This window comes from Hippoglossus stenolepis, chromosome 15 (genome assembly GCF_022539355.2).
Source record: "Hippoglossus stenolepis isolate QCI-W04-F060 chromosome 15, HSTE1.2, whole genome shotgun sequence".
In the NCBI taxonomy this organism is placed as follows: Eukaryota; Metazoa; Chordata; class Actinopteri; order Pleuronectiformes; family Pleuronectidae; genus Hippoglossus; species Hippoglossus stenolepis.
This window is the reverse complement of record NC_061497.1, coordinates 12,288,991-12,295,012: the sequence shown is the minus strand read 5'-3', so window position 1 is coordinate 12,295,012 and position 6,022 is coordinate 12,288,991. Positions and strand designations below refer to the sequence as shown.

Here is a 6,022-nt window from a genome sequence, read left to right as displayed (position 1 = left end):
CATTTAAATGCATATTATATCTGGACATGCAGACAGTTTGATCAGCCGAACAAGGATCCATATGTACTGTTATGGTTGTTCTCAGTTACTGTAAGTTGTTATTGTCTGGAATATACCTGTCAGATGGTTACGGATGAAGCCACAGGAACCAGCAGGAACCATCAAATAAGACTCATGGTACAACTAATGTCATTTAACACATTCTGCCTCTTTCTTAATCCTTTCAGCTGCTGGTTTTAATAACAATAAACAATATGGGAACCCCAAAAAATGAAAAGTGGCATTATTATTCACGATACATTTATAAAACAAACAAATATAACATAACATAAAGATAACATTGTTCTTACAAAAGGATATGGGGCAATATCAATCCCGGAAGTATTCCTGTGTGGTATTTGCATTCTGAAAACTGAAACCGGAAGTGTTGTAAGTTGGTGTGACGGGGACTTGACTCCCGTTTTCAGAGTAACGGTAGATCGCCGGTGATCCTGCAACTGTCCCGCTGTGTTATTTTGCCTGTTTGATATATTATATCTTATCTACTTTATTTTTTAAAGTGATATGGAATAATTTCATGTAGATGGTTAATCTGTCTGCATTGCTTGTCTTCAAGACAAACCTTGTGGGTTTGGAATCAAAAAGAGTACATGAAAGCCCAAGAACAAGATTGAGCACGATAGCTGACAGAAAGGTTCTTTAACGTTTTTATCTTTTAGGGAAATGGTGGCCTTAATTCTAATATTGGGATAGTTGATCAAATACCCAGTAATTTTGAAAGTTACTGAGTAGAGATAGAGACTTGGAAATAGTGATAAATTAAAGATTATCTGTTAGCCAGAGTCGAACCTAGAATCTTCTGATCCGTAGTCAGACGTGCCATATCCATTGCGCCCACTAGCCCTTGCTTCTTGTCAATGTTGGGCATACAAATCATGACAGAGTTGCATGGAAACGTTGCCGCCCTGTAATGAAAAGAGAAGAGAAACGTTGGTCGACTGACTCGTCGTCTAATACAGGATTCTCATTCAGAAAACTACGCGGGCTCTTGAGCTGAAAGGTTTTGATCAGCGAGCCTAGAGCATGCTACATCAAAATGCGGCGAAGTCTGTCTGTAGTTTCTACGTGACCTGATTCAACTGGCCAAGGCGCCACAACGAGTACTAACCCCCACGGTGACGGTGGGTTGGCCTATGGAGGAGTAGCTCTTTGTTGCTGTAGTAAACTAACAAGTTTGAATTACACAAATTCTATTATTTTACCTGTTTGAGATATTATATCTTATCTCACTTTTATTTTTTTAAAGTGTGATAAGGGAAAGTCAATTTCCACAGATGGTTAATCCAGTACTGTTTGTCTTCTTCAAGGACAAACCTTGTGTTTAAATCAAAAGAGTAGGAACAAAGCCTAAGAACAAGATTGAGTTAATGGAGTAGCCAGAGCAGAAAGGTTCTTTAACGTTATCTTTTAGGGAAATAGCCTTTAATTCATCATTGGGATAGTTGATCTGAAGCACTCCAGTACCTTGAAAGCATTGAGTAGAGATAGAGATTTGGAAATATGACAAATTAAAGTTTACTCCAGCTAGCCAGAGCTTTCCAATCAGAATCTTCTGATTCAGAGTCAGACGCTAAGTATCCATTGCTTCTGTACTAGCCCTTGTTTCTGTCAATGTTGGGTGGGCACAAATCATGATACAGAGTTGCATGGAAACGCTGTCGCTCCTGGTATTTTTCTTGAAAAAGAGAAGAGAACGCTGGGCTCACTGACCTGTCAAGTCTAACATAGGATTTCATTCAGAAAACTACGCTGGCTCTGCTGAGCTGGAAAGGTTTTTGATTTGGAAGTAGGGAATGTAGAGCACGTTAATGATCAAAATAAAACTGGCGCTTCCGTCTGTAGTTTTGCCGACCGATTCGAACTGGTTATGCTGCGCTACAACGCAGAGCATCAACCTATACTGATGATCGCATTGGTTTATTTGTTGGAGGAGTAGTTCTTTGTTGCTGTAGTAACTAACATTTGAATTACACAAATTTAATATTTCCACTGTTTGAGATATTATATCTTATCTTAATTTTTTATTTTTGAAGTATATGGAAAGTTTAATTTACAGATGGTTAACTAGCATTGTTTGTCTCTCTGCTGATAAACTAGTTTGAATCAAAAATAATGATAGGAATGTGCCCAAGAACAAGATATTAAATAGCTGTATGAACTGTTTCAACGTTTCTGATCTTTTAGGGCAACAGCCTTTAACCTATCATTGGGATAGTTGACTAAATACCTGGGTATATTTTGGATAAGTTACATTTGAGTAAAGACAGAGATTTGGACAAGTGGGATAAATTAAAGTTTATTCTGAGCTAGCCAGAGTCGAATCCTAGAATCTTCTGATCCAGAGGGTCAGACGCCAAGTATCCATTGTTTAATGAGTCTGTGTAATGTGGGGGCTAACTTAATAAAGAAGTTTAGCTAAAACAGGATAGTTTTAGCAGTGTTACTTTACCAGTTATGCTATATATCATTGTAGAGGTAAAATCACAGTTTAATTAACTTTACAGATTTATGATGTGTTTATAGGATGAGGGAGTTGGGCGGAAGTTTATTTAGGGACACCGAAATGCTCTCTCTCTCTGCATCTGGTCCTGTGGAGGAAGTGGCGTGGCGCAGCAGGTGTGACGCCAATTGTTTGCTGCGAGCCCAGCGTACAGCTGTGTGGTGTGCGCCTCGCGTGTGTGAGAGATTTCGCATCAGCAAGGTCGCTGGCACAGGCACGCTAATAACTTCAGCGTGTACACACAAACTAATGGGAACGATACTTGTAAGCAATGCGCCAATACTGCCATCCAGAGTCTATAATTTACGTCTTATGGAGTATTAAGTAATTGGTTCTTTTCCTAGTTTTAGTACTTGTCATCACGACAATAAGGATTTATGGGTCTCTGGCTTTATTTAAATTAGAATTAGAAGGTATGGTATAATGATGTGTTTTATATTTGTAAATGTTTTTAAACATTTTGATAATAATTGTGTGACCTATTATGACATGTTTGTTTCATAGGGCTGCCTTCTGGCAGAATATTTACGGTCACTGTTTTTTCCTACATTTAGATTTCATTTAGATTATTTGGCCTTGTTTAGATTTCTCTAGTTTCTTTCTGATTAATTGGTTTGATTTCTGGTTTCTTTTGTTTATTTTGTTCTCTTGTTCTGTAAGTACAAAATATGGTTGACGGGTACTGTGCAATCCTGGTTTAATGGCTTGAATATTGGTGAGTTATTGGCTCCAGAACCAGAGGCCCTCTTCTGTTATTTCAGTGTATAATATCGTCAGAGTGATAATCACTGGTGCAATCACACCAGTGTTGGGATTCTTAAAGTGTGCTGCAGTTTGTTTTTATGTGAAGATATTTTAGCTTTGTTAAATTCGGGTCTGGAGCCTTTAATTTCTCTCTTTAATCTGTTATTTTAGACTTAAGTATAGCCAGTACTCCTAAGTATTGCACATGATCCTGTGCTAGTTTGACTGGGTCTTCAAACTTTGTCCAAATTTGAATAAATTGTTCATTTCTGGGAATTAGCCAGCCTCCCATCCCGCTTATTCTGGATATATGTGTGAAACCCAATTGGCATTCAACTGTTACACTTGAACTTTGACTACTATAATTTGCTCTTATGTCAATGTTGGCACATAAATCATGACAGAGTTGCATGGAAAATGGTTAATGTCCTGTATTTTTCGAAAAGAGAAGAGAACGTCATCGACTGACCTGTCAAGTTCAATACAGGATTCTTATCTAGAAAATTACGTTACTTGAAGAGTTGAAAGGTTCTTTAGATTGCGAGGACCTAGAGTACGTTAAGCATCGTGAAGGGAAGCCCTGTCTGTAGTTTGGCCTTTGCCCGGATTCAATCGGGTTAGCGTGCTGGCAACGCAGTACTAACCTCTATGTCGCATCACCGCCGTTGGCTTGAAGAGGAGTAGTTCTTTTGTTGGAGTAGTAACCGTCAAAGTTTGAACTACACAAATTCTATTATTTTACCTGTTTGAGATATTATATCTTATCTCACTTTTATTTTTTTAAAGTGTGATAAGGGAAAGTCAATTTCACAGATGGTTAATCTAGCATTGCTTGTCTTCAAGGACAAACTTTGTGTCGGAATCAAAAGAGTAGGAATGTGTTTCAAGAAACAAGATAATGATAGCTGTGACAGAACGGTTCTTTAACGTTTTTATCTTAGGGCAACAGGCCTTTAACCTATCATTGGGATAGTTGACTCAAATACCCAGTACATTTTGACAAGTTACTGAGTAGAGACAGAGATTTGGACAAGTGACAAATTAAAGTTTGCTCCGAGCTAGCCAGGAGTCGAACCTAGAATCTTCTGATCCGTAGTCAGACGCGTTATCCATTGCGCCACTAGCCCTTGTTTCATGTCAATGTTGGGCACACAAATCATGACACAGAGTTGCATGAAACGGGCTTGTCACCCGTATTTTCAAAAGAGGTAAGAGAAACGCTGGTCGCACTGACCTGTCAAGTCTACCAGGATTCATCTAGAAAACTACGCTGGCTCTAAGCTGAGTTGAGGTTATTTTGATTGAAGAGGGTCATAGAGCACTTACATCAAAATAAAAAGGGAAGCCTGTCTGTAGTTTGCTTTATCTTGATTCGAACTGTAAAGTTGATGTATACACAAATTATACTAACTCTATAATGATTTAATGGCTGTTTATTTGAGGAGTAGTGCTCTTTTGTTGCTGTATAAACTACCAAGTTTGAATTACATAAAATTTGATGTTATTTTACCTGTTTGAGATATTATATCTTATCTCACTTTTATTTTTTTAAAGTGTGATAAGGGAAAGTCAATTTCCACAGATGGTTAATCTAGCATTGCTTGTCTTCTTTCATGATACAAACTCAGCTTGGAATCAAAAAGAGTAGGAAGGTGCTTCCAAGAACAAGATTGAGTTAATGATAGCTGTGACAGAAAGGTTCTTTAACGTTTTTATCTTAGGGCAACAGGCCTTTAACCTATCATTGGGATAGTTGACTCAAATACCCAGTACATTTTGAAAGTTACTGAGTAGAGACAGAGATTTGGACAAGTGACAAATTAAAGTTTGCTCCGAGCTAGCCAGGAGTCGAACCTAGAATCTTCTGATCCGTAGTCAGACGCGTTATCCATTGCGCCACTAGCCCTTGTTTCATGTCAATGTTGGGCACACAAATCATGACACAGAGTTGCATGGAAACGTTGTCAGCCCTGTATTTTTCGAAAAAGAGTAAGAGAACGTTGGTCACTTCTGACCTGCCGTTCAATACAGTGATTTCATTCAGAAAACTACGTCATTTCAAGTGAGTTAAAAAGGTTTTTATCGAAGCGAGGTCGAGTACGTTATATCAAAATAAAAAAAGGGTCTGTAGTTTTGCTGACTCCGGAGATTCAACTGGGTTGTTGCGCTACAACGGTAGAGTATTAACTCTCTATACGATCACATGGTTGGCTTGCAGGAGGAGTAGCTTCTTGTTGCTGTAGTAACTAATGTTTGAATTACACAAATTCTATTATTTTACCTGTTTGAGATATTATATCTTATCTCACTTTTATTTTTTTAAAGTGTGATAAGGGAAAGTCAATTTCCACAGATGGTTAATCTAGCATTGCTTGTCTTCTTCAAGGACAAACCTTGTGTTTGGAATCAAAAAGAGTAGGAACAAAGCCCAAGAACAAGATTGAGTTAATGATAGCTGTGACAGAAAAAGGTTCTTAAATTGCTTTTATCTTAGGGGCACAGTCTTAACTCATCATTGATAGTTAATCAAATACCCAGTACATTTTGAAAGTCATCAGAGACAGAGATTTGGACAAGTGACAAATTAAAGTTTGCTCCAGCCAGGCCAGGAGTCGAACTTAGAATCTTCTGATCCATAGTCAGACGTGTTATATCCATTGTTTTACTAGCCTCTTGCTCCATGTCAATGTTGGGCACAACCGCGACAGAGTTGCATGA

At 38.2% G+C, this 6,022-nt stretch overlaps 2 non-coding genes across 2 annotated transcripts; both read right to left on the bottom strand.

Annotated features, from left to right (window-relative positions):
* Positions 1–4,358: 4,358 nt before the first annotated feature.
* Positions 4,359–4,431, bottom strand: trnar-acg. Its single transcript has one exon. It is a non-coding gene; the product is annotated as a tRNA-Arg (tRNA).
* Positions 4,432–5,137: 706 nt separating this feature from the next.
* Positions 5,138–5,210, bottom strand: trnar-acg. Its single transcript has one exon. It is a non-coding gene; the product is annotated as a tRNA-Arg (tRNA).
* Positions 5,211–6,022: the final 812 nt, after the last annotated feature.